This window comes from Centrocercus urophasianus, unplaced genomic scaffold (assembly GCF_019232065.1).
Source record: "Centrocercus urophasianus isolate 14NV4802_14NV808 unplaced genomic scaffold, USGS_Curo_1.0 seq_11, whole genome shotgun sequence".
Classification (NCBI taxonomy): Eukaryota; Metazoa; Chordata; class Aves; order Galliformes; family Phasianidae; genus Centrocercus; species Centrocercus urophasianus.
In genome coordinates, this window is record NW_024884253.1 from 8,956,874 (window position 1) to 8,983,695 (window position 26,822).

The window sequence follows — 26,822 nt, forward strand, 5'->3', positions numbered from 1 at the left end:
GTTGGTAACCTTGTTCTTCCCTGGGAGTTTTGCAACTGTGCTATGACACTGCTAACTGAAGTTAATATACCCTTCCTCTGAGCAAAGCTTTTTAGTTGAGCCTTGGCACTAATAGAAGGCCCCAGAGCTCAGGGACCACAACAAGCACCCATCTGTCTATCCCCACATATCTGCATGGATGTGCCCTACATAAAAACAAAGCACCAGATGCAACCATGACAACTGTGGAGATGCACACTGCTGTCACCTGAAGGAGAGTCAAGGAAAAATGTGAGAGCTGTGCTAGTGGTGCCTTTGTCATCGTCTCCTTCCTCTCATTTGAAATTTGCTACTAGTAACAAAAAAATGGTAAGATAAGACAAGCTGTAAGACGCTCAACTCTGAGCGTACCATCAGAGCAGGATTGCTACTAGCCTCTCCTGTCTTGACCTGCTGCATTTTTGAAGTTCAAATGAGCACAGCTTCTCTCTTCATTCTTCTCCATTCTCTGCTCATTCACTAATTAGATTTGAAAGTGGGTCAAAGTGAAACCCATGCCATCTTGCTTAAATAAAAAGGAAACTAGAACAAAATCAGCAATAATCAAAACTCAGCTTTTGGCTTCTGCTCATCTTCTCCCTTGATTTGCCATCCACTAGTTTATAAAAAAATATTCGCTGTTCTGAAAATCTGCATGTGTGAATAAACATTTTGAGAACAGAACATTGCAGCAAGCAAGGGGGAGAAATCACAGCTTTTTAAGTTATGTGAAATATATTTATTCAAAACTGAGAATGAAATTGAAGGATAAAAATCTTCTTCCAGAGAGGCCACCATTTTCATATGTTCTCCGTAATGACAAGCTTTTCAGAGAGCTTGAATATACTCCATGTTTGTTGTTTTCTAAGAGCACTGTTATCCTGAAAATGCAGAAACAAAAACAAAACCTTTGGCCACCCATCAGCAAATGAATGACAAATAGGTAAAAGAAGGTTGTACTTCTGTTACTCTCTCAGATGAAAGAAAAAATCGAAATAAAAAAAATCAAGGAGTGCACAGGGATGAGGACCATCAGGCTACGGTTTTCTCTAGCTTTGCTGAAGCCCTGGAGCATCATCTTCCCAACAAAATCTCTGGGAAGCTGTCACTGCTTATGGTTTTATGTAAATAATCTGTGCTATCATATTCTCAATGCCCATGGATTTAGGACTTTATTCCTACTCACTGTAAAACAGTATTTCTTTGTTAATGTAAATAATTTTGCCGGCACCTCCATCCGAAGCCACTGCAAAGTGGGTGCATCACCTTCAAGCTTCATTGGGAGCCTCCACTGCTGATAGTCCTGCTTGCAAATGGGACATTTGTGAGAAGAATCATGCTGCTGCTAGCTGATAGCAAGAGCCCTCCCTCCACCACCAGGAAGACAGGGACGAAAGCCTTGACACCCGGCCACTAATGATGTTGGAGCTTAGCCACAAGGACATCCACTCACAGCAGCTTTGCAACATAGCATGGATGGAGAGACTGAGATGCAGGGAGGGACCTGGCAATCAGAGTTCATTACAGAAACTCAGCAAAATCTATCTATTCAAAAACACTTGCAAGAGTTACATCTCAACAGCCTGACTGCATTTTCCCCCTCTCATAGCCATTCAATCAGCCTGAAAAAATCTCTCCAAATGCATTACTCCTCTCTGAGCATCTTCCAAAAGGAAAAGCTACAGAAAGCAAGCTTGCCTTTAAGGGTGATCAAAATATTCCAAAGTCCTGATGCTTTCTGCCTTCCCCTATGTTTGTCTACTTTTAGATCTCTGTCCTTTAATTTCTCTGACAGGTGGATGGAGTGCCTGGTGAAACATCAGTGGAGCCCAGCAAGTGGGTCAGGTTCAACATGGGACCTCCAGGGACCACTCAGCTTGTGAGAGCTGACTGCAGTTTCTGTATTATTTGCAGCATAGACAGCGTCAGACAGATCACCATTGGGTGCTTTGTTCTGATAGCTCCTTCTGACTCATACAGGCAGATGCAGCAGCAAGGGGATTAATCTTATTCAGCTTCAGACAATCTGAGTGTAGGAATAGACATCTCAACCAGCTGTCTGTCCTCCACTCATACTTTCTGGAGGGAAACAGACATTATCACAGGGCAGCTCACCTGTTTTAGACAATTGCCTTAAATCAAGATGGCTCAATGGCTTTTGATCCAATAGTTTAAACTGTGCCATGTACTGGAGGATCTCCCTATCTCTGGGATGGATGGAGGAAGGTGCTGAGCATTGTCAGGACTCTGTATGTAAAGACAGAATGACAGACATTATCTACCCTGCATTCAGTATCTTGCAGATCACTCCCCTTCACCCAACATCTCTACATAATAAGCTCAATATTTTAGAGTAAAGCTGCAAAGCACATAGATGACCCAAGGCAGACAATGGGATTTTCTCCAAAATCCAGAAAGCCATAAGGCTTCCAAGGGTTCCTTATGCACATCAAGCCACTGACCAAAGTTTCTTCCATCAGATCTGGGAGTCAAGTCACCCTTTCCCAGCCTTCTTCCCAAATAGCCAAATAAATAACTGAGCTCCTTAAGCCTCACATCAAGGAGTTCTGGTTTTGCAATCTCAAGTCACTTCATGGCTCTCCTTGAAATACTTCTTGGCATTTTCCCATCTCTCTTCAAGTACAGACACCTGCAACTCTGTCTTCAAAAGGCAGCATCCCTTCCCTGAATATACTTGCTCTTCAGAATTAGGGAAATCCTTTCTGTCTCATTGCTCCATCAAGAGCTTGGATTCTGTTACTATGCATGAAGACCTATTAAACTTCTCTGACACTGTGTTGTGAAGATAGCCCCACTTAGGCTTGAGACTGAACCTGAATTCATTTCCAACCACACCACAATATATTTAAATACCACAAGTGCATGATTTTGTGTTTTGTTATTTGTTGGTTTGCATAGTGCTATTTATCAGAGACAGCCCTTAGAGGGTTCATTACATCATTAGTAGTAAACAGTTCAAAGGAATATTCCCAGTCACTGCTGATTAAATTCTTACTGCTGTTACACTGCTCCTTCAGATGCTCTTGGCTCATGACAATTAGCACCATCCTGAATACAGAGCAACAGTCAAGACAGACCATTCCCAACGGTCAGCTGACTGTGGGCACCGAGTATGGAAAGATGGAAAGTTGATGCTATGTGGATACAGGCTGTCCTGTGACATTTGGCAAAGTGACAGATTCATGGAATAGTTAAGGTTGGAAGAGGACTCTGGAGGTGAAGAAAGCAGCCTCAGGAGTGTCAGACCGACTCATCATACACCCCATGCCTTTGCTTCAAAACTCATTTCTGCCACATTATTTTTTCTTTTCTCCAACTAGAGCACTGCTTTGGGCTTTCCCCAGTTTCTCTGTTGCAACAAGGTAGGGTACAGGACTGGAGTTCAGGGACTCCTACACAGGCAACTAAGCTGCCTCTTACTTTCCTGCTGGCTTCTGTAGCCCCAGCTTTGGTAGCATGCAAACAAAGTATGTGGTCATTAGCATGGTGCTTTTCAATCTGTCTTTGCCTTGCTTCAGGATCACACAGTGCACAACTCCCACTGGGAACACAGATGAGACCATTGTTAGCTGTTCTACAGTGATGAGTTGGTGCTCAGATGTTTGTTAAATCAGGGCTGTCACTGGCATCACTCATTCCTGCAGTTGTGGGATGTCTATAATAATCACGGTGGAGTTACTTTTTGCCACCCATACTGAAATGTGAGGAACAAGTCCAAGTTCATCTTTCTTACAGGACAATTCAAAAGCAAAATAAGATGAAAAGATGACAGAACAGGTCAGTTTTGTTGTCTACATATTACCAATGCAAATTTTTTCATGGAAACTCAAAAAACCCCAAACCCTGACTGTATGATTCATAAATACTAAAGGCTGAGGGAAACCAGTAAAATGATTTTGTCTGACCTCCTGCCTCATAAAGACCACAGAATTTCATCCAGTGATTTCTGCCTGAAGCCCAATAATTTGTGGTTCTAACGGAACATCTCGACCGGCCTACTGTCCATCTTTGATGTGAGGATGTCAAATGAGGTGCTAACCACTTCCTGTGCTGTCAAAAACTGGCTCTTCTACAGGTTGTCAGCAGTTCTTCAGCACTGCATAACTTGCCGTAGCCTTCTTGAGGACACATCACTTCTCATGTGTTTTTGCCTTTTCAATCAAAACTCTCAAATCATCATAATGAAGTAAAATAGGGATTCTGAAGCACAAAATACTGAATAAGGACATGCCAAGAGAAAGAAAACAGAGCATCTCAAAATAATCTTTTGTAGCTGTTAAATGGGTGAAATCAACTTTAAAATGCAATTCAAGGTCCACTTGTTTTCCCACTTGAGATAACAAAGTGGAGAAGTTATTTTGGTTAGAAACAAAAATTTTCCAAACATACATTTATCTGTCTGTATGACTTGCTAGGAAAACACATTTATTTGGTTATAAAAGCAATTTTTTTCTACCACTTGTAAAGCTTGCTACAGTTTCACAACAACAAATATTTCCAAAGCAGAGACCTTGAAGAGCTGGAGCAAAATCCACTTCAGAACCATTTACCTAAGACAGGCTCAGTAAAAACACAGCTTGCTGTTAACTGCACCTTCCAACCTTTTGTTTCCATTTTTTTTGTGGTTGGAAGCACTGATGGAGTAGTGAGGACTTTTCCATTTTTTTAAGGAAACAAATCCAAAATGGCAAGAAGAAGGCTGCAAGGCCAGACCCCTCTCAAGTGAAAAGAATTAGGTTGAATATCAACTTAATACAAGCTCTTCCTTCATTGTGCCTTGCAAGTGCAGCATTTGATGACAGTCCTAGTGATAAAAGTTCCTGCACTCACTGACCTTCAAGATGACTCCCACCCCTGGAACTCCAGCATGTGTTTGAGAGTGGGAAAGGATTTCAGGCACCACACCTCAACTCCTGCTCCTGCAAGTAGCCGTTCATCACTAAATAACCATATTCATGTTTAATAAAATCAAGCCAGAAGGTTCATTCCAACAGTGTCTCTTTCATTCCACTTTCAAAGAGATACTTTCTCACCTTTTGCATCTTACCCTCTACCTGCACTTGTGCTGTGGCCAAACATGGGCTGAAAAGCAAAAGCTTGGGGTGGTCGGTGTGGTGCCATTGATAACAGTGCCCAGGGCTTATGCAGGGTGTCTCCAGGGGGCTGAGATCCACACCACATGCTTATAGCCATACTCCTTGTTCAGTTCAGTTAGTGAGGTGATTGCTGCACAAGTGCAAGAGCACCTCTGGCTGTGGCCTTCTCAGCCACCCACAGGCTACTGCTACCCACGTGGCACATAGGAGTATGGCATCACACAGAGCTAAAAAAGCATGACATGATGACTTACGAGTGAGACAATCATTTAACAGTCCAGGTCTACATAAAATATCTAGTGTTTCACCACACGTGAGGCTTCAGTTAAGGCAAACTCCTCAGTGAAGCTGTGGATGCCCCATCCTTGGAAGCATTCAAGGCCAGGTTAGATGGGGCCCTGGTGATGGGGCCTAATCTGGTGGTGGGTGGCAACCCTGCCCACAGCAGCTGGTTGAAGCTGGATGGATTTGAGGGTCTCTTTGAACTCGAATAATTCTGTGATTCTATGATTTTATCATTCAAGGTTTACGGCACAGTCATTCTGCTTGTGGGAACTCATTAAATCCATTTAAATCCTGTTTGTATCTAAGTGTACAGGTGCAAGCCAAACTGATGCAGCCTGTCTGAAACCAGAACACCTGAAGCATTTCTGTACTCGGAGATCTGTGGAAATGAAGGCTGCTGTCATGATGCAAAGATGCTGTATGTTCACATACCTGCACTGGCACTAAGTGGATTCACACTGAACAGTGGCTTAGCTGAAAAGAAATTCCTTTTGTACATACAAAAAGTCTGTGGCACCCCATCTGTCCAAGTTTTGGATAACCAACAGTTACAGCTCTGCTTTTAAAGCATCCATCTTGAAGTATATTAACAGGCAAAAGTGCTGCTTCAATCCCAATAACACAGCAGTGTAGACAACAGGGTGAAACTCTGCAGCCAGCATAACTATAAGCCTCATAGTTTCCACTGATGATACCGTAATGATTTTGTAACTCTCATTTATTTTACACTATTTCAGACGCCAGTTTGTGGCAAATATTTTGCACAAGGAAAAAAAACCCCAAACCCCATCCTTGACAGAAACAGTCCTGGCATGTTTGGAATGTGCAAAACCATAAAAGAGCCATTTCTGTTCACATTACTCCTCATGAAAACCCTTTTCAAAGATTCAGTTTCAGAACCCCTTCAGGATTGTGTTTCACTTTGAGATGCCACTTATCAGCCAAAGCCCAGGTGGGTTTGTGCATCTGACTGTTGTGCATTTTGCTTTGAACTCCTGGACTGTTACAGGCATGGCTACTGAACTGGCTGAGCCATTTTCCCCTCCTCCTTTGTCCCCAGGTTCTGGGTAGATAAAAGCCACACCAGGCTTGCTGCCCTACCAATGCAATTTGACTGTTAATTTTACACTGAAGAAAAACCAAACAACAAAACTCATCACCACACACAGCAATTATCGCCATTACCCACATGAATGCCAGAGCACCCACAAAACCAAACCCAGCTGCAGTATGTATCTCTGGACGTATACAGCAGTAGTTTCTAGTTTTGCAGTTCCCTGTTGCTCTGAAGTGTCCTTTTATCTCTTCATTGTTTCTACAGTTTTTTTCATCCCTGTGACTTGTACTGCTGCTGTGAGCGCAGCATGCAGACTCTTGTTCACTGCTGGCAAAAATGCATAGCTAATGACAATGTCTGTGTTGAAAAATAGTGTTTTGTAGTTGAGAATTTGTTCTATCAAAGAGTGTTATTGTGCTCTTTGCATCTGCTGCAGTTTCCATGGAAACAAATAGGAGGCATTATTTTCAGAGCAAACTACGTAGCTAAACTCTTGCCAGCATCTTCTTGTTTTCCATCTCTTTCTTTTCCTGAGCTCCCTGAAGATTTCTGGGCTCATCTTCCCAGACAGAACATCACCATGGACACATGGCAGTGTATGGTGTGAGGTTCAGATCTAGCCCAAACACCAGAAAATAGTCCTGGGCAAACCTGAAACACAAGGATGTCACCTCCAGTTTCCAGCTATTGCTGATTTTTTTTTCGCATAGCTTGACATAGAGCTTTACAGAATGCGAAGAGACAACAAGAACTCTGGTGGGAAAAACATTAAACACAGTAAATAACAGAAATAAAATAGGTATCTTGCAAGGAACTGAAGAAAGAAAAGGTGAACAGCTAAGCAGGAATTCCCCGGTGGTCTGAGTTTATCTGTGCAATTGAGTTCAAGGCTTTTTTTTTTAGTATGACCTTGATGTGCATACAAAGGATCTTTAACCACAAATATCCTGTTTTGGAAGACAAAAATAAAATAAAATAAAATAAAATAAAAAAGGACTTTTGCTGTGAAGGGTGGAATGAATGGTTTTTGACACTATATGGCATGTCAGAAAGCCTCTCTCCTCGATAATGCAACTCACAAAGGCACACCGTAGCTCCTACTTACTCCCCACCCTGGGGTCAGCAGCCCACGGTGCAGCTCCTCTGTAGTGCTTCCATAGTTAGAAAACCTGAAATTGAAAGAAAAACAAGCAGGTGAGTTTATTTGCATTCCAGAATCACAATTAGCACAACACCAAATTAGCTGGTAGGAAGCGGAAGAGTAAAAAGGAAAACCGCCAACTTTAAAATGCAAATCTTCACACTACAATGGCAAGCCACAACCAGGACTCCTATGGGTGACGAAGGCAGGAACACATTTTTCACTATTTTTTCAATGTGGCCATCTCATGAACTTGACAGAGGCTTGTGATATGTGGTTTCATTCCTATCCCACATATAGTCACATCTTATTTCCTGAATAGAGGACTAACAGAAAAGCAAAAAACCTTCAAAATCATTGTACAGGTCTTTCTGCCTTTCCTTTTTTTTTTTTTTTTTTTTTTTTTTTTTGGTAACTTTGCTGCGCTAAAACCCAGCGTCTTTGAAATTAGTACAATATAAAAAAATGGATATTTTCCCAAGGCTCTTAGATCTTAAAGAATACAGGTAGCTGGTGTCCTCTCAAGCTCTCACACACTATCTGCAGCATAAAATGAAATTTTATGTATTGTGTTTCAGTATGGCATATGTACATATATATACACATACAATTCCTGTATACCAGGAATGGTGCTTCCTCCAATAAACACAGTAAGCAATGTTTGATCATGCTTTGCATTTGTAGCACTCATCTTAGTACTCCAGAACCATCATCAGTCAGAGCTCCACAGAAAGATCAGAGGCAAGTAAAAGCTTGCTTTACAGATGAGTAAGTGAGACAATCATAATTCTAAAAATGCACATCTTTGCATTTTTCTGCAGAACTCACTTCACCATTTTATCTGCCAGGGTTTGACCCGTGCCTCTGAAAAAGTCATGTCATTAGAAGCCAGAAAAAAAAAAGACGGACAAATTAGAGTTCAGTTGAGAAGCACCAGGCTGTCTCATGTAGGCAGACTTGCCCAAAGAGGCTGAGTTCATTTATCCAGGAGAAGGGACACCTTTGAGGAATCCAGCAGCAGCTCCCAGAGCTTCTGCGATGGGACTGAGAAGGCAGAGCTAGGCTCTTCACTGTGGTGTCGAGCAGAAAAATGAGAGCCAATACACTTGAAAGAAGAAGTTCAGACTGGAAGTTGGGAAAAGTTTTTTTATGTGGAACTTGCTATTATTTCCCATTTTTGGAGGTTTTCAAGACTGGACTGAAGTCATACGTAATTTGGCCTAATGTCACATCCAACCCTGCTCTGCACTGATATGGCTAGAAACCTCCTAGATCCCTTTCAGACTTAGCCTGCAGTCCTACAATCCGTCTTACAAATGCTACCAGTGCAGAGACTTTGGAAGAAAGGATGGGGATCATTCAGTAGTCAAGTACTAAGATATCATCCAAGCAAAACAGTTGAGAAAAACAACCATAACTCAAGTCCAGGAGGTCCATCAGGAAGACAGACCAGCTCATTTTACAGACTGTTAACCAAAGGGCATGATAATCACTTTCTGTCTGCTCTTTCCTCAGACTTTCTCTGGACATAAGCTATAAGATCTTCAGGATAGATCAGGTTTCTTGAAGGCCCTAAAAGGTACATCCTCAGCATCACAACTTACATTCCCCTCAGGACATAATAAATCCCACTTCTGCCTCCAGTCCCACCATGACCCGCAAACTGTCCATCTCCATTTGAAAGGAACAGTTTGGGAAGCAGTAGTCAAGGAACCTCTGTTGGTGTCCAATCTGTAGCACACAAACAGCGGTGTTAGAGAGCAGTCACAGCTCCTCCTACTCCCACAAACACACATATTTAGAGAATAAACAGGATTTCCTAAGCCCAGTATACAGCATCAGCTGTAAAAAGACTCTCAGTAATTCCTGAGGCTGCAATTTCTAATACACATAACCAAGACGTCTCAAAAACCCTTCCCTCTGGTCCACCAGTTGCAATATTCTGGTGTGCAATGAGCCAGCTACACCACCAGCATGACCCTCCCCCATTCTCCAGCTCTTGTGTCGTGAAAGGTGTTGGAGCAATCCTTTGCTTCCAGTCAAAATAATGCACGTGGCTAAGGGACAGGAAATGTCACAACCAAGGAGATGAAAAGGAACCTTACAGACAGGGCTGCTGAGCTCTCACTTAGAGGAATTCATACCAACAATGAAGCAACCATCACATGGAGGGGTAGGCAAGAGAGGAAGGAATGGATGAGGAAAGGTTCATTTGCTTGCCAGAGGTCATCCACGAGGTCTGCAACAAAGTCAAGCTTCCCTTTTTTCCCAATGTCTTGATGCTCCCTGCCCTCTTCATGCCTTCTGTGTTAGGGGGCAAAGCTGCTCTACTAACACTGCACGTAACCACGCTTCCTTTGAGAGACCAAAGCTGAAGGGTTGCCAGTTCCCCACCAGAAGTCATTCATGACCAAATAATACCTTTTAACAATGCAAAACTGCATCTACATTGACACTAATCTGACTTTGAAAATACATTCGCTAACTTGCCTTGTGATGCGGTCTATTCTCACAAGGCCTTAGAGGGCTCTAAGGGTTCCACATATAGGTTTTTATACTTGGAAGTGAGACCAATAAGCATTTTTATACTTATCTGCTCAGAGATTTTTATTTTTAGTACAGAAAAGGGTATCAGATCACTCAGTTTCAACTTCTGTCGAAACTCCTGTGTAACCCAGGCTAGCTAATTTAAAGCAGTTCCTACATATTGAGCCCCCATAGTGACTTGTGCTGGCCTAAATTTCTGCAACTGTACCCATACGGACGTCTGTACAAAACAGCAAGAGAAACCACAGCTTAAGTCAAAATTAGTACCTTGGTACAAAAATAAGATTAAAACCCCTACCTCCTCTTCCTCCTGGAGAAGCGAGGTCTTGGAGCCAGTTGTGCCTTTGGAAACAATCTCCCCCTCCTCCTCCCACCCCGTCCTCCTTCGTTGAAGCAATGTCTCTGGGCAATACTTTGCAGCCTTGTTTGATACAGAAGGATGGTTTCTGTCTGGGAAACCAGGCAGACTGAGTCGGAGCAGAGCAGACCCTGGGCATGCAATTACCAAAGTAGCAGCAACAATATGTTAATTCACTGGATCCCTCTGAAATGAAGCACAGTGCGAGTCCCTGGAAAAAGTGAAAAGGAGCCTGTTAAGGAAACTCTGTGAAGGCCTTGTGCACAGCAGCCCCTTGGAGTCTCGACAAAGACAGACTTTGCACAACCATCATTTTTAGAGCATCAGCAGCAGCCAGCATGCCTCCTCTTCCTGCTGCGGTGCATCATACATGGCCAGCAGGAGTGAAGGGAATCACCCCAAGGCCGACAGCTCACTCCTGCTGTGGTCCGTCAGGATGGAGACACATCAGCAAACGACGTCACATGCACCAGAAAAGGAGGGCTAAGCATGGTGAGCTGATACATGGTGAGCTGATATGGTGTAGTGGGCATTGTAGTGATGGGTTGATGGCTGGACTAGATGATCTTACTGGTCTTCTCCAACCTTAATGATTCTATGATTCTATGATACATCCTTATTTTAAAGAACTGCAAACATGTGGACTAGCCCTTGCAAGGAGTGCCTCATCTGTGGCAAGCTCATCCTGCCATGTGCCTTCTCTGCATATCCAGTTTTCTCACACTTCAGCACGCAACAAGGGTGCCTTGCTGCAGGCAGCATTCCTTCCCATTTAGGGGGAAAGGGTTTAAGAAAATCTCTTCTGCCTCTGTCTGCTTGATGGACTATCCACTTGCCCACTTACATGCTTCCAGTGCTGCTTTAAGATGACTACAAACCTCCCTGAGGACTAAACAGTTATTTCCATCAACACGGTTCTAAATCTGTGCAGCCTCTTGTACAGAACTTTATTCTATAATCAATAGATTAAATCTGCCAAGTGGAAGAGCTGTATACTGAGGATCTTTCTGCAGGACACTAACCACTGAGCTGGTATATTGTGGTCAGCTGAACATCTGTGCCAACACAATTCTTCAGGGACATAAAAATAGCTTTCATGCACACATGTAAGTGTTACCCCAGGGAGGAGCAGGCAACCTGGTTAGCTACAAGAAGTGTGGCCCACAGGTTGCTCCAAAACCCCTGGGTTTTCTGCAGGGACAGGATCTAACAGTAGAAGACATCTGACATGCATTGGCCTTTTTTGGATATATATATATATATATTTTTTTTTTTTGAGTACAAGGCTATGAGAAATCATAGTTTGCTCTTTTTTAAAAACGTACCTATTTTGCATGGATTGACCTGTGGTGTCCAAGGAGAACACAGGGAAAGCAGAGCACCATAGTGAAACACAAAGATACCAGAAATCCTGTCCTTGTCTAGACTTGGTTTCTGGCCTTTCACAGTGCTCCTGCTGGCTGTCCCTGAAGCAGAGCACTTCACTGCCCAGTGATGTGTCTCAGACAAGGCAGTTTCCTGAAAAGCACTCACAACACACAGTTAAAAGCTTAGGTTGAGACAAGCAATAAAACAAGCCTGCTTCTGGTTTCTGAGTGTCTCACGCTGGGCTGAATATTCAACGCTTTCCATGTTTACTCACTCACAGGTTATCTGTGCTGCACAATCAGCAAAACTCCTGCAAAACACTTGCTGGGGCTCCGCTACCAGGAGGTCTGTAATGGAGTTGTTCTAGAGAAAAATAGAACTGTTATCGTACCTACGGCTGTCTCAACACAATTAGTCATACATGATGGAGAGATAGGAGTCCTCTCAAGGCTCTTACCGTCTCATCAGCAGCTGAAGTCAAAATGAAAACATCCTAACCATCAACAACCAACATGAAAGCTGAATCATGAATCCTGAAAGCAGCCTCAAAACTATGAAGAGATGCTTCTTCCCCAGAAGCAGACAGCTGGATTCCTTCTGTCTGTCCTGTGTTTCTTCTTCCCCTATCCTTTCCTGACATTGCTCAGTGAAATAACATTTATTTCTTCATCTCCTCACTAGAGCAATCCTTCTCTGCTCCAGCTGAGAGGACTGTGGGGTCAGGAGAAGAAGCTACGCTCGGGGTAGGTAGAAAAGGCCAAAACTTCAGCATCGGAGAACAACGTCCCAGTTGTCTCTTCTGCATGACCTTGGACAAGTTTTCCAACACTGCCTGGCCTCATTTCCCTATTGAAATAGCAAGTTGCCCATTTCACTGAATGACTACCATTAGGATGTGTGTGGTAGCCCTAGTATTACCATCTGGGGGCTAACACTGATAATGTAAAAACCAGAGACTGATGATGTGTCATCTCCTTGTGTAATAACATTAAAATCTTCATTGCAACCTAGACAAAAGTTCCATACAGCACTTTTAAGCCCTAGGACTTACAAAACTCTCTCTGGTCTCATGTAGCTCTGAACATCTTGACCAACAACCTCTACAATAATTACACCACTATCAAGCTCAGGAGATCTATGTTCTCTTCCCTACTTGGCAGGCAGTTCCAACTTCACAAGACGCTGCATTCAGACTAACAGACAATGAATATGACTGCAAAACAAGAGGAAGGAATCGGGTTCATAACTGGTACGAGAGTCAGAACATGTGGATGCAGTATAGCTGTTGGACTTCTCAGAGGTCACTTGTCCAGGTGGTACAGTCCAGACTTCACCTGGATCCCCATGGCTACCTTCTGTGGGGAGGAATCTGGTACTTGGCAGGAACACACGCAGGAACGTGCTATGATGGGGACAGGAGCAGAAACCCAGGGTCTGTCTTTATAATCTTCATTAATCTCCTGTTTTAGAGGCCTTCCAACCAGTTCACAACAACTCCATACAATGCTATAGGCTTGGGTCAGAGTGGCTGGAAGGCTGTGCAGAGGAAAAAGACCTGGGGGTGTTGGTCAGTGCCCAGATGAATGTGAGACAGCAGTGAGTCCATGTGGCCAAAAAGGCTCATGGCATCCTGGCTTGTATCAGACCAGCAGGAGCAGGGAAGCAATCATCCTTCTGTATTCAGCTCTGGTGAGGCCGCACCTTGAGTACTGCATTCAGTTTTGGGCCTCATTGCAAGAAAGACATCGTGGCCCTGGAACGTGTCCAGAGAAGGGCAGCAAAGCTGTGAGGCGTCTGCAGCACAAGTGTTACGGGGAGAGGCTGAGGGAACTGGAATTGTTCAGTCTGGAGAAGGGGAAGCTCAAGGTAGACCTTGTAGCTCTCTGAAGCTACAAGGAGGTTGGGGTGAGGTGGGGGTCGACCTTTTCTCCCAGATAACTAACAATAGGACAAGAAGTGGCTTCAAGTTCCACCAGGGAAGGTTCAGTTTGGCTATCAGGAAAACGTTCTTCTTTGAAAGATTGGTCAGGCACTGGAACAGGCTCCTCAGGGAGGCGACGGACTCATCATCGTTGGAGGTGTTGAAGAACCACATTGAAGTGGTACTTAGGGATACGGCTTAGTGGGGGAATATTGGTGGTAGATGGACAGTTGGACAAAATGATCTTAGAGATCTTTTTCAGCCTTAATAATTTTATGATTCATTATTTGATTCTATGATTCTAGCATTTCTTTCAAGAGGCAATCTCCAATACCACACCATAACTCAAACTCAATACCAGATCTCTCAGCTCTGAGCCCCAGCAGTCTTTCTGAGGTGATAATTCCAAGGCAAGACCTTGCTGAAACCACACATCCATGCAATCATCAAAGAGCAGAGGAGAGATATGACTAGAGCAGAACAATTGCTGCAGGTTGCCATGGTAGTGTGCATGGCTGATTTTATCATCCTTATCAGCTGCAACAGCATTTAGGCCTATTATCAAAGAATACCAGCATGTTTTTTTTAAAGGTGCAATAGGTGGGAGAAGCAGAAAACCAGCACCAGGCAGAAGTCAGCATCCAGCACACAAAGCCAGAGCTGAGCAAGCTGCCCACGGGCAGACAGCCATTGATCCAGCCCTGAATTTGTGCCAGAGCACAGGGGTGATGCAGGACACCCCAGCAGCTCCCAGCTCTTCCTGATGGATGTACCCAGGTCAGGCAGACAGAACGGAGGCACAGTGCCGGTGAGAGGAACGCGCTTGTCTGTGCTCCCCACAGAGCTGATGAAAGTAGGTCAATGTTTCTGCCTTGCTGAGCCTTTTGGCAGGTCGGTGCCACGCTGCCACTGCCGCTCACAGCTGATAATTTGTGCTGCACAGCAGACATCTCGTTCAAAAGTTAACGTATTCAATACATCTAATTAAATCAACCTTGGCATTTATTCAAAACCTTTCTCATTGTTTCTTTTTTTTTTTTTTTTCCCTGTGTCATTTGGTTGTTGTGTGTGCAGGTTTTTTTTATTCCCTACTCTCAGTGGCAAAGAGATACAAGAGAAGAGAGATGAGAGAGGGTTGCTAAGGGGCGAGCTAGCTTTCATCTTTTGGCTGTTTCCCCGCTGCTTTCCTGACATCACGGAGATGCTTTGTCTTCCTCTCGAAAAAGTGACAAGCCCACATGGCATCAGTGCTTACGACCCTTCCTCCCGCCTCTCATCAGACAAAATGACCTTTTTCTGTCTTCTCACAAGCTTTGTAAACAGAGACACGCTCTCATGAGAGAGCTTTTGGCTCTGCCACTGACATTCACTGCCCTGAACATGTGCCTGGTGGATGTGTCCTCTCTGTCCTCCTGCCCAGCACTGTCCCTTCCTGGGGACAGCTCCTGATCGCAGGATCAACCTGCACTGTATGAATTATTCTCAAGCTGGACTGTACTCCCCAGTTAGGGTCTTGCAAGGTACTGGAGCAATAGGCTCTAAAAGCAAGCAAAGGACATGGCTGGCAAAAGAAGGCACATCAAAGCCCAACCCGCTGCAGCTGGGCTGTGCTGGACACCTCAAGGTATGATCATGATCTTCCACAACCACTATGAGCAAAGACAGAGGGATCGCTGCCTGGCCTGGGTATCCTCCAGATGCAATTTTGTGCAGCTCCAGAGCACCTCCGCACGCTGGCTCTGCATGATGGATGTGGTCACCAGCAGAGTCCTGCCTCATTCACCAGCTCATCCTCAGGTGTAACTGCAGGAGCTTGGATCATCCCAGAAGAATGAACTGCCTTGCATCCTGACTCGTATCAGAAATAGTGCAGCCAGTAGGACCAGGTGATCCATCCTGCTGTACTCAGTACTGGTGGTTGAGTATTGTATTTAGTTTTGGGCCCCTCGCTACGAGAAAGACATTGAGGCCCTGAAGCATGCCCAGAGAAAGGCAATGAAACTGTGAAGGGATTGGAGCACAAGTCTTATGGAGAGTGGCTGAGGGAACTGGGATTGTTCAGTCTAGAGTAAGAGGAGGCTCGGGGGATACCTTATTGATCTCTATAACTCCCTGAAAGGAGATTATGGTGAGGTGGGAGTTAGCCTCTTCTCCCAGGTAACAGTGATAGGAAGAGAGCGGATGGCCTCAAGTTGCACTGGGGAAGGTTCAAGTTGGATACCAGGAAAAACTTCTCTGAAAGAAATTGGTTGGGCACTGGAACAGGCTGCCCAGGATGGTGGTGAAGTCACCATTTCTGGAGATGTACAAGAACCATGGGGATGTGGTACACAGGGACACGGCTTAATGGGCATTTGTCTTTTCCAAATCCTTTAAGTCTTCTTTGTCCTTCCCAAGGTGGAGAATATTCCAGGTGTTCGAGAGCAAGGCTATGTTTGAAGTGTTGTTTCTTCCTTAGTTTGATAGGAAAGACGTCACTAGCAAAGCAGAACAGTACATCTAGATGATGATGCTCAAGACATCTGTTGTCTCTTGGCTACCACCTCCAAGACATCCTTAGCCCCCCATTTCAAATGCAGTTGTTTACCTTTCCCTATCTGTGCTATTTCCTCTCTTTTAACCCAACATCCCACTGAAACTCTATGAAAGGGTAGGACAAGGGGAAATGGTTTTAAGTTGTGGGATGGAAGATTTAGGTTGGATGTCAGGGGGAAGTTCTTTACAGAGAGAGTGGTGAGGTGCTGGAACAGGCTGCCCAGAGAGGTTGTGGATGCCCCATCCCTAGAAGCCAGACTGGATGGGGCCCTGGGCAGCCTGGTCTAGTATTAAATGGGGAGGTTGGTGGTCCGGCCTATGGCAGGGGGGTTGGAGATTCATGATCCTTGAGGTACCTTCCAACCCTGGCCATTCTGTGATTGTGTAATTCTGTGAAATCATTCTTAAAGCACTCATAACAGTTCTGGGCTGCTTGGATTCCTCAAATCCTGTCATGCTGTGTCTCTGCTTTGTTGGCCAGCATTTAAGGAGCCCTGGGTACCCAGCAGCAGACACTGCTCGCTGGGCAGAGGAGGGCATTTCACTCAAAACCTCTTGATCACCCCTTTTTCAGCAGTATGAAAGCAGTCTAAAAAGAACTAAGAACTCCTCTGGGATGAAGGACATCAGAAGAGTGTAGGAAATCACTATCCTTCATGGCAGAGGATGTTACACAACTCCCTCTGTGAATGCAGAGAATGCAGAATTTCACTGCAAGCAGACTCCCCCTCCTCTCCTGCTGCTGCTGATGTTCACCAGGCACAGGACCATCTCTCCTTTTTGCTTCTTTCCCTTCTGCACATACACTTCAAACTGTACAACAGTCATGGAATATTCCTGGATCAGAGCAAAGAAATGGGGCTAACAGGTACCAATTTAAGGTAATTAACTTGCCTGCTGTGAGTCTCCCCTGACACCATTTCCAAGGCCTTCCTCACACTCTGACCCACTCAGAAAAAAAAAAAAAAAATCTGTGTTTTTCCTTATATTTCCTTACTAACCACTGATCAGATAGCATGAGCCACTTATATGCCATCCATTCTACACCAGCCTGTCCCAGCAGTGCTGGGTGCTGCATGAATATAATTTTGGTGGTCATGTTGGTGACCCCAAGAGCTGAGAGAGGTCAAATAGGCCCGCCTGCACATGCCACTGAGATTCATACAGAGGTGGCTTGCAAAACTGAATTAAGCAAAGAGTAGTGAGAGAATCTGGTGGTTTTAGCACTAGGGTTGATATGGAGCTATTGTGGCTTTCTCAGAAATACAAAGTGGCTTGCTAACTAGTATGAAAGTTCATGCAAGGTTATCAGAGATGGGACGTCCAGAGCAGGCAGCCCAGGACCATGTGGCTGCTGAGCATCTCCAAGGAGACCCTATAATCCTCTGGGCATTCTGTCAGAGGTCAGCCACTCGCATAGCACAGAAACTTCTCCTCATCTTCAGATGCAACTTCCTGTGTGCTGGATCACTGGACCTTCATTGCTGAAACACAAGGTTCAAACCTCTGTAGAGTAGACCTAGGAGTTGTTTCAGTACACAGAGGAGGGCAATGATTTGCACTTCCAGGTGAGAAAGAAACCAGAAACTAACATCAGCCCCAGGACTCTCCAGACTTCACTGTGGCTGCTCCCAACCCCATGTGTCCTCCCTACCCTTCTAGCCTTCATACAAGGGATGTTAATCATACAATCATAGAATCATAGGATATCTCGAGTTGCAAGGGACCCACAAGGATCACAGAATCATCAAGGTTGGAAAAAGACATATATAATCATCTAATCCAACTGTCCACCTACCACCAATATTGCTCACTAAGCCATACCCCTAAATACTATGTACACCCTTCCCTTAAACACGTCCAGGAACAATGAATCCACCACTTCCCTGGGCAGCCTGTTCCAAAGCCTTACCACTCTTTTGGAGAAGAAACTCTTCCTAATATTCAACCTGAACCTCCCCTGGCACAACTGGAAGCCATGTTCTCTCATCCTATTGCTGCTGCTTGGGAGAAGAGGCTGATCTCCACCTCGCCACAACCTCCTTTCAGGGAGTTGCTCCACACAGGTCCACCCAAAATTCCTTCCTTTGGACACCAATAGTATTTTTTTCCATCATATATTGCAGCACACTGGGGCCAGCACAGCATGCTTACCAGTGTCTGCACGGACTGCAGTAACTGAGCACAGAGGACAGCATAGAGGACACCATGACTCAGCCACCCCAAGGACAGCACAAGGACCATTTCAGACCGCTGCTGTTGATGCCACCGACGACTCCACAGCCAGCAGGAGCCATACGAGGCTGCAACGGGAAATCGGTCTTAATCACCATCTCACTTTTCATTCTCCACTTCAGTTCTGCTATTTTAGCAGCTGCTGAGAGCTGGCTCCACACTTTCAGATGAGCAACGGTTACAACATGACATTTAGCTTGAGTGCTTTCAGACAGCAGCTCCAAAAAAAAAAAAGAAACGTGAGGGTTAGGAACTAAGGGGAGAAATCTGTTGACTGTGGCTTGGAGACCAGGCTGACATCATACATCCATCTTTGCCTGTGTTTAGATTTCCTGAGGTCCCACCACAAGCTCACCAAGGAAAACACTGGTTATTCTTTGCTTTGTCATTCCTCTCTTCTTCAGAGAGCTGAAGTTCTCTGGGTGCAGCACAGAGGCGTCTGAGGGACATTCAGAAGCCAGCTTGTCCCTGTCTCATCCAAACCCAGCACCCATGCTGGAAGATGCGTGCAGGCAGTACATGGGCTCTGCATGAACTCACTGCCTCACCATGCAACACGGATGCGTTTCACAGATGTGTCTCCAGGTGCTTCCCCTACTCCTTGTTTGTGATACAGCTACAGACCTGTTGTAGTGAGGCCAAGCGCTATCGCTGTAACTGCTTAGCCTCTGTAGGGCCCAGCAAAATTCCCCTTGCAAAGGGGAAGTCTGCTGCCATCAAACCCATGCAGATGGCAGAGCTGCCCCTGGACACCTGCACTGTCAGAAAGGGACAGAGGGTGCTGGGATCCAGGAAGGAGCATAGCCACAGCACACTGACAAATCTAACCCTGTGCAGCAGGGCAGGCTCACTCACAATCACATGCGCTCTTGTCGCCCATTCACCTCCAGAGGCAGCAGCCAACCCAGGAAACAGAGGCTGGATTACAGCACTCAACTTCAGTTGCCTTCGCCTTCTGCAGCCTCCCCACCATAGCACACCAGTGCTGCAGCAGCTGCAAGAAACAATTCTTCTTGTGTGGGTGAATAGCTCTGGATGTCCAGAGCGGCTGTGGAATCATCTTGGAGATCTCCAAACTTTTCTGGAATGGTCCTGGGCATCCTGATCTGGGTGTCCTGCTTGAGCAGAGGTTGGGCCAGAGGACCCAGAGTTCCCTGCCAACCTGGGATTCTAGCATTCTGTTTTCCAATGCACCCAAAAGCCTTGTCAAGACATGTAATGGGCAGACTGAGCCAGGCAGTGCCAGCAGGGCGTACCAGCTCCCTCCTGGCTCCTTACTGAGCTGCTGGTACCTGATGGTGTATTTCCTTTCGTTAGTGCACACCAGCGGTGTACAGCACTCTGTGGGCACCCAATATCCCCATGCCCAGGCCTGCTGTTGGCCCATGCCAGTTCGTCAAAGGTTATGACAGACTGGATATGATCTGGCTGCTTCCTATAACTGCTCTATACTTGCCCCAGAGAGACACATTGCCCAGTGAGGAGAAATTCATATCGGGATCATTGCTGTTGCTTTAGTGTCACCTCCCCCTGGGCTGGCTGCAGTTAAATGCATCCCAGCCACGCAATTCTAGAAGTTGACAAAAGTCTTCCCTGTTAATTTTCACTAGCAGGATGGAGGTACACGTTTATGCTTCCCTTCTGTTCATGTGTGCACACTTCAGAGCCTCAAACCAAGATGTCCTATTAGGGAACTACAAACTCCTCCAGGAAGCAACGGGAATTCCACCAATAACTTGTGAGGGCCCTTGAGTTTGTTCCACTAAGTGACCAAGTGTCTGAGAATGGTGGTTGACCTCCCAGGAGACTTGTGTCAAGGATGAAAACATGAGTAGGGGAGCTTGTGACTTTGCCTTTGGTGAAAACAAGTTGAGAAGAAAACTCAGCACCCATTCAGTGTGCTCCTTTACTGCAAGGAGCATCTTGAATTCCACAAGGCCCCTTGCGTAGTAACCTACTGTAGACAACAACCATTTCTGTGCCACATTGACAGCAACACAGCAAAAACCTTGGAAATACTGCAGGGAGGAGCAGAAGCAATAATGGGGTTTTCACATTGGTCTTCTACCTAGAGGATGACGTGCTGTTCAGGGTAGACTTTGAGCCTGTCACTTTTCTTTGAATACAGCGCCCAATATTCCTCTGCTGCCTTCCTACATTGCAAGGTTTTCCAAGCTAACACTTCAAGATATACTTCAGGTGTATGTGGTCTGCTTCTCAAAGCAAATGGCCACTGAGCAGTTTGTCCACAGCACACCGCTGTGGCTTCAACAAAGCATCTTGTGACACTTGAACAGCACGATTTGCGCAGACATGATAAAACACCCGGGAATCTATTCTTAGGTACTGCCTGTCATTAAATCAGACAAAAATGACAACATTTTAAATTATGGAAGCATTGAGCCAAGATCCACAGAAATCTTTGACTCAGATCTAATACAATCTTATGGAAACAGAGTGGTATTCACCTCTTCCCCCCCTACAATGCCTCAAGTAATATCTCTCTTTAAAAGCCCCCCATGATCCTTGTGCTCTGCATTCAGCCTCAGAGATGTCACTGTCCTCACTTGCTGTGTTGCCAGAGATCAATCCCCTATCCACAGCAAGGGGAGGAAGAGTAGACCTGTCAAATTTTGACATCCTCTCCTCATGCTTCAGCTCTTCTATCAACAGAAGATGGCTTTGTGCTAATAGGAAGCAATGGATAAGGTGTAAATGCCCGTGTCTCTGAGGATAGCAGCTTTGTGCAGCAGGAAATAGGAGCAGAAGCATCTTACACCGCTCCACTAAGATGCATTTCTCCCAGGGAGGGTTATCAGAGCATGGAGGCAGGCGAGGTCAGTTCAGCAGAGCTGTGCTACAGCAACTCAGTTAAACACCCCAAGACTCATGCCACATGGGCAGCTGATTGTCTCCTAATAATGCACTTGCCACTTGGCAGAAGTTAGTGCTTCACGAGCCATTTGCGGTAACACTTGTAGACATTACTGAGTAACTCAGGAACTTAATGATCTTTCTTAAAAATTACCTGTGTGATTTAAAAGCCTATTTGGACTAGAGGTGCCCTGGGATACGCACTTCCCAATCAAACTGCAGAGCTGGCATGATCTGGAAATCACCATGCAACTCGCTCACATGCCCTACCTACCTACCTACCCACCCACAGGAAGACACCCCAAAATTTGATAAGAGAAAAAGGCAAAACTCCAGCAACAAACTCCTTATCCTCATCCACTGCCTGCCTGCGGTTATCAGACAAGAGCAAGAGAAGCATCCTCTTTGGAGTACAGCAAACACTCAGCACATACACACACATCTGAGAACATAAAGACGTAAAATAAATGTATGTAGGGAAGTTATTATGCTTCTCGGAAACTCTTTGCAAGTGTATTATTTACGAGGCTGAGCAGCAATTTTTAGACCATGCGGGCAGCTCACAACTTGAATCAAGAGGCACATGCACAAACCCACTTACTAATATTGGCCTGTGTGGCTGGAAAGCCCCATGCACCTCCCAGCTCTGCTTGCAGCTAGGCGACACGGCCGGGTGCTCACTTTGAATGCACACAGCCAGGGCTGCGTGGGGGAAACACCGGGTCCCACGGCTGAGCTGTGAGCCTCACCCCAGGGAGCAGCTCAAGGTGAGCAGGGCAGGGCTGGCACTTTCATTTCTCTGCCCCAGAAGTGTTTCCACTGAGCAATCAACAGAGTGGGGTTAAGAGCATTCGTCAGGGTGTTGGGGTTTTTTTCTTTTTTTTCTTTTTTTTTTGATGTTGTTTTTTTAAAGCATGTATAGAAGGAGAACATGCCTCAAGTGGAAGACCGTGCTATGAAAACATCCACAGAACCTTCACTGGGGGGTGGCACACAACCCCCGAGAGCCAAACTCCCATTCCTTCTCCAGAGAGTAATGCCAGGTTATCACTAAGGACAATTTTGTCATGAGATCAGTCCATGCCAAGCAAATATCTGATACAGAGTCTAAACGGAGAAGGTCTTCAGGGCATTTGCTGCTTTACTGGCAAGGGATCTAGCTGACCCTGTGATGATAGACAAGCTGTCAAACAAGGGCTTCTGCAACAGCAGTTGATCCCAGAGCCAGCTGCAACACAGTTTATTTTTGTCACACGTGCAGGACACAGCTCTTTACTGCAGCACGCACAAATGAAAGCTTCCATACAGACCTCAACGAAACTTACCTTGTAATGTGAATCCTGCATCAGTGCTCGCAACAAATGTAAGACAGCATCAGAGTCGTGTCATCAGGACACAAGAACAGATCCTCAAGCAAGACTTCTCTACACAGCATGCTCTGATTCTCGGTCACTGCCAAAACAACTGCAGCACCTGATGTGCTATCACAACTTTGCTGCAGCTCTGGTCTCAGCCTGCTGATGGCAAAAGGGAACACTCTGCTTGTGCTGAGCTGTGCTGGGTCACTGCCCAGCATCCTCATGGAAAACGAGCTTCTTCAGCAGGCTGAGCCAGAATACAGAAGTTGACGCAGGGCCTTGCACACTTTATCATCACAGGCACATCCCTCTCTGCAGCACTCCCCATCCAGATGTTTCCTTCTGACTTCTCTTTGCACCCCTCCAAGTTGTCTACCCACCTCCAGCTAATGGAGACAGGCTAGCTCCTGCCAAGTGCAACCTCCACAGAATTGCAGAATGGGTGAAGTTGACAGGGACCTGTGAATCCATCTGGTCTGACCTCTGCTCAAGCTAGGACACTCAGAGCAAGGGGCCCAGGACCATGGCTGCTGCAAGCCTGCTCGCTGTGCCCCAAATACAGTCACTCCTCACGCTTGGATGGGGCCAAGCATGATGGGTGTTATTCTCACCACAGTCAAGCCAATGTATTTTTCATGCTGCCTACATGCAGCCAGCATTTTGTCTTTAATGAATCAAATGGAGCACCTCAAAGCAGCAGCTGTCTTACCTGCTCTGGACTTCTGGAGCTGTGGTGCTGGAAAAGGAGTCAATGATTCTGAAAAGAAAACAAACAAAAACCACAAAGAATTGAGGAAAGCCATTAACTGCCTCTATTAAAAAGACAAACTGCAAGTTGTCCTAGAAAACAGCTACAACACTGAAGCCATTCATCACCAGCTTTCATTTTAAGATGACATCTTGTAATTTGGTTTCAAGTGACATGAGCTATCCTGTACCTTGTAACCCCTCAAGGAGGCAAAAACACTTCTGTGAGCTGTTTAGGTGTACAAATCAGGGGGTAAAAGGTGCTAGAGAACCAAAGCGTGTTAGTGGGAAAGCACAGGGTGGGTTAAGGTTCCTGGCTCTTGGTACAAATATATTCATGTCAGCTGCACAGCTGTTGATATTCTAGCATGAGTCATCTGTAATACTTATCTAATGGTGATTAAGCTTCTCTTGCTGCTCATACTTTCCAGATCTGTGAAGAAAACAGAAAGGGGAAAAAATATCAGAACGTGTTATTAAAGAAGGAAGGGCACTGGGAGCACAGCTGGGATGGGACCTGCATAGCAAGACACTATACAAAGCAGCAAGGAGAAACTCAGCTGGAGTCTCGTTGAAGAACACAGGCACCAGAAGGAGCAAGACAGCTCTAAGACCTATCTGGGTCCTGGTGATGTACCACTAAAAATCCATACCGTGCCGTTTCCTGCTGGCAAATGCAACAGCTAATGGCTGCAGCATACTTGTATGTGACACCTGTTCTGTTTGGGATCAGGACTGAGATTTACACAATTTTCACTTCACAAGTGGAAAGTTGACCTGAAGCATTGCCAAAGGATGGACAGGCAGCCTAGTGAAGAGGCCCTGGAGCCAGCTGGGGTCATTGACCATAAAATCCCCACCCAGCCCCTGTGAATGGTGTGCAAAGATCAAAACAGTGGCCATGCTTCCCTTCTATCCTTGTTCTTAGGAATGCTTAGATAGCAGCTAAACTGCAAACATTTTTAATTGGGCAAATAATGAAAGAAGAAAACAAGTCATCTTGTTTCAGGTCTCTACTTGATCAAAATAACTATGAACAAGTGCGTCGACTCAATCACACCCAGCAGGATGCAACCTTTACATTCTGGTGAGACACAAGAGCCAAGGCACAGCCTTGGAGGACTTTCTCACCAGAGAAGTCACTGATGGAAAGGTGGGGGAAATACCACCGGGGTCTCCCGAGGGGGCTGAGTCATCACATGGGCCCCATGTGGAGATTTCATAGGGGTGGCTGAGGACAAGGTGGGAAGTGGAGAGAAAACACCTCTGCAGCTTCACACAGCAAAAAGGAAGAGAAAAACCCAACTATGAATCACTTGCACTCTGTCTCAACATCTTTTACTAAGAACTACTAACGCATCTCACACAGGATGCCACCAAGTCTCCCAGCATGTCAGCTCTCCCAAAATGGTTTGCAGGGCAAGGAGCTCCTGAGCCAAATGCTTATCTGCTGAGCAGATATCTGCATGTGCACAGTCATAAACATTCCAGCTGCCCAGCAGAGTGGGCAATATGGGTTAGGTGTCCCTCTTCCCATGAGCAAAGCTTGCTGCCAGCTCACACCACTCCTGCACAGGCCATGGGGATCAATTCAACAGGCAGAATCAAACCCTGAGACAGCCAGCTCCATCTCCTCCTGCTTGCTGGGAATGGAGAACAGAAGCTCCGCTGTTGTCAAGATTTATGAGATTCCTTGACCTACTTTCTACATAACCAAATCCAGCAGGCAAAAAAGTCAACACAATTTAAGTTTGCTTTGACTAGGGGATAATCCTGATGGGATGGATGTCAGGATCTTGGATCCAAGGATCTTTCTTTCTATCAAGAACTTCATGCACTTCAGGACTACAGGTAGGGTTATACCCCACCAACTCAGGCTGCCCAGGGCCCCATCCAACTTGGGCTTGAACACCTACAGGGTTGGGGCATCCACAGCTTCTTTGGACAGCCTGTGCCACAGCCTCATCTCCCTCTCAATAAAGAATTTCTTCCTAACATCTAACTTAAATCTCCTCTCTTTTACTTATAAAACATTATCCCTTATCCTATCACAAGAGGAAAGAGGCAGAAAAGTGGGACTTCTGGCATCAGCATACACATGCCAGGTGAAAATGGCCATGTAACAACCTTAGACAGGTGCTCTCGCCATCTAACCACCATCCTTTAACCAAAATTGATTCCTCCACATTACAGCAGGCCCTGTATGTGGACAGACACCTAGAAATAAAACCAGGACAAGCTGTTCTCTCCCAAATTCTCAAACTCTTTAGCATTATGTATGGTTCTTTGTTGTTCGTCTGTCTGTTCTTTTACCATAGCACTGAGAAGAACTCTGCTATAACAGAATGTCCCTTCTAACTTTTCCCCTTTAAAACATTGTGGATGTGACTCTAGGGACATGGTTTAGTGATGGATATGGTAGCGTCAGGTGGATGACTGGATCTGATGATCTTGAAGTGTCTTTTCCAACCTAAGTGACTCTGTGATTCTATCCTACCTGGAGGACACGAGACCTGAGCTTAGTCAACAACTCGTCTCAGCAGCATGACCCATGTCCCCAGTCCTCTATGAAACCTCTCCAGCTTTTCTAGGTACACATCTGCTGCTCTGAGATCTTTCTCGTGAAGACTTTTACTCTGGTTTTTGGACTTTTTTTTTAGTGGTATACTAAAAATTGCATATGCTTCGTAAATGGCTAAAAATACAATTCATAGGAAATCAATATAGAGGGAAAGAGGAGAAAAACCACCACATCCTTCTGTCAAGATGCAAATAAAGCTCTGAGTAGGAAATGAACTGGCCACAGTTGTCACCTAGCCCCAGCAACACGTGTGATACACAATTAGACAAAGGTTAGGAGACTACTGAAAAATAAAATAAGACCATTTCATCAGAAAAAAAAAATATGAAAAATTAAGAGACAGAGGCCTATTAGACTCAGATAACTGGGAAACTTGGTCTATCAAAGCATGTAGTCAGGTCAGTTTTGCATGGGGAAAAAAGAAAAAAAAAAAAGGAAATCAATGATTATCTATGTAGTTACCTATCACAGCTCTGCACATTTCTATCAGCAAATAAATGTAGTTGTATTACAAGGATCACTCATCTGTATTATGATACAAAGGCAAACAAATGTGCACAACCAGCTTCGCACTGTGGCTCTGGAATTTACAGAAGCATAGAAAAATCAACAGGAGTTCTGTCTGAATAAAGACAGTGGGTTTAAGCATACACAACTCGTGCTGATGTGCGGTGAACCAG

At 45.2% G+C, this 26,822-nt stretch overlaps 1 long non-coding RNA gene across 17 annotated transcripts in view; it reads right to left on the reverse strand.

Moving 5' to 3' along the window:
- Window positions 1-26,822, reverse strand: part of LOC122168057 — a 237,349-nt gene that overhangs the window by 103,757 nt on the left and 106,770 nt on the right. For 9 of the 17 annotated variants that reach the window (XR_006171152.1, XR_006171166.1, XR_006171167.1 and 6 more), the window contains 4 exons: window positions 23,524-23,994; window positions 10,464-10,734; window positions 9,223-9,349; window positions 7,583-7,646 (listed from right to left, as the gene is read on the reverse strand). This is a non-coding gene — a long non-coding RNA (uncharacterized LOC122168057). Of the gene's footprint in view, window positions 1-665; window positions 900-2,133; window positions 2,266-7,556; window positions 7,647-9,222; window positions 9,350-10,463; window positions 10,735-18,501; window positions 18,651-23,523; window positions 23,995-26,822 lie in introns of those variants that run through there. The other 8 variants (XR_006171173.1, XR_006171182.1, XR_006171159.1 and 5 more) reach the window with 8 other exon arrangements.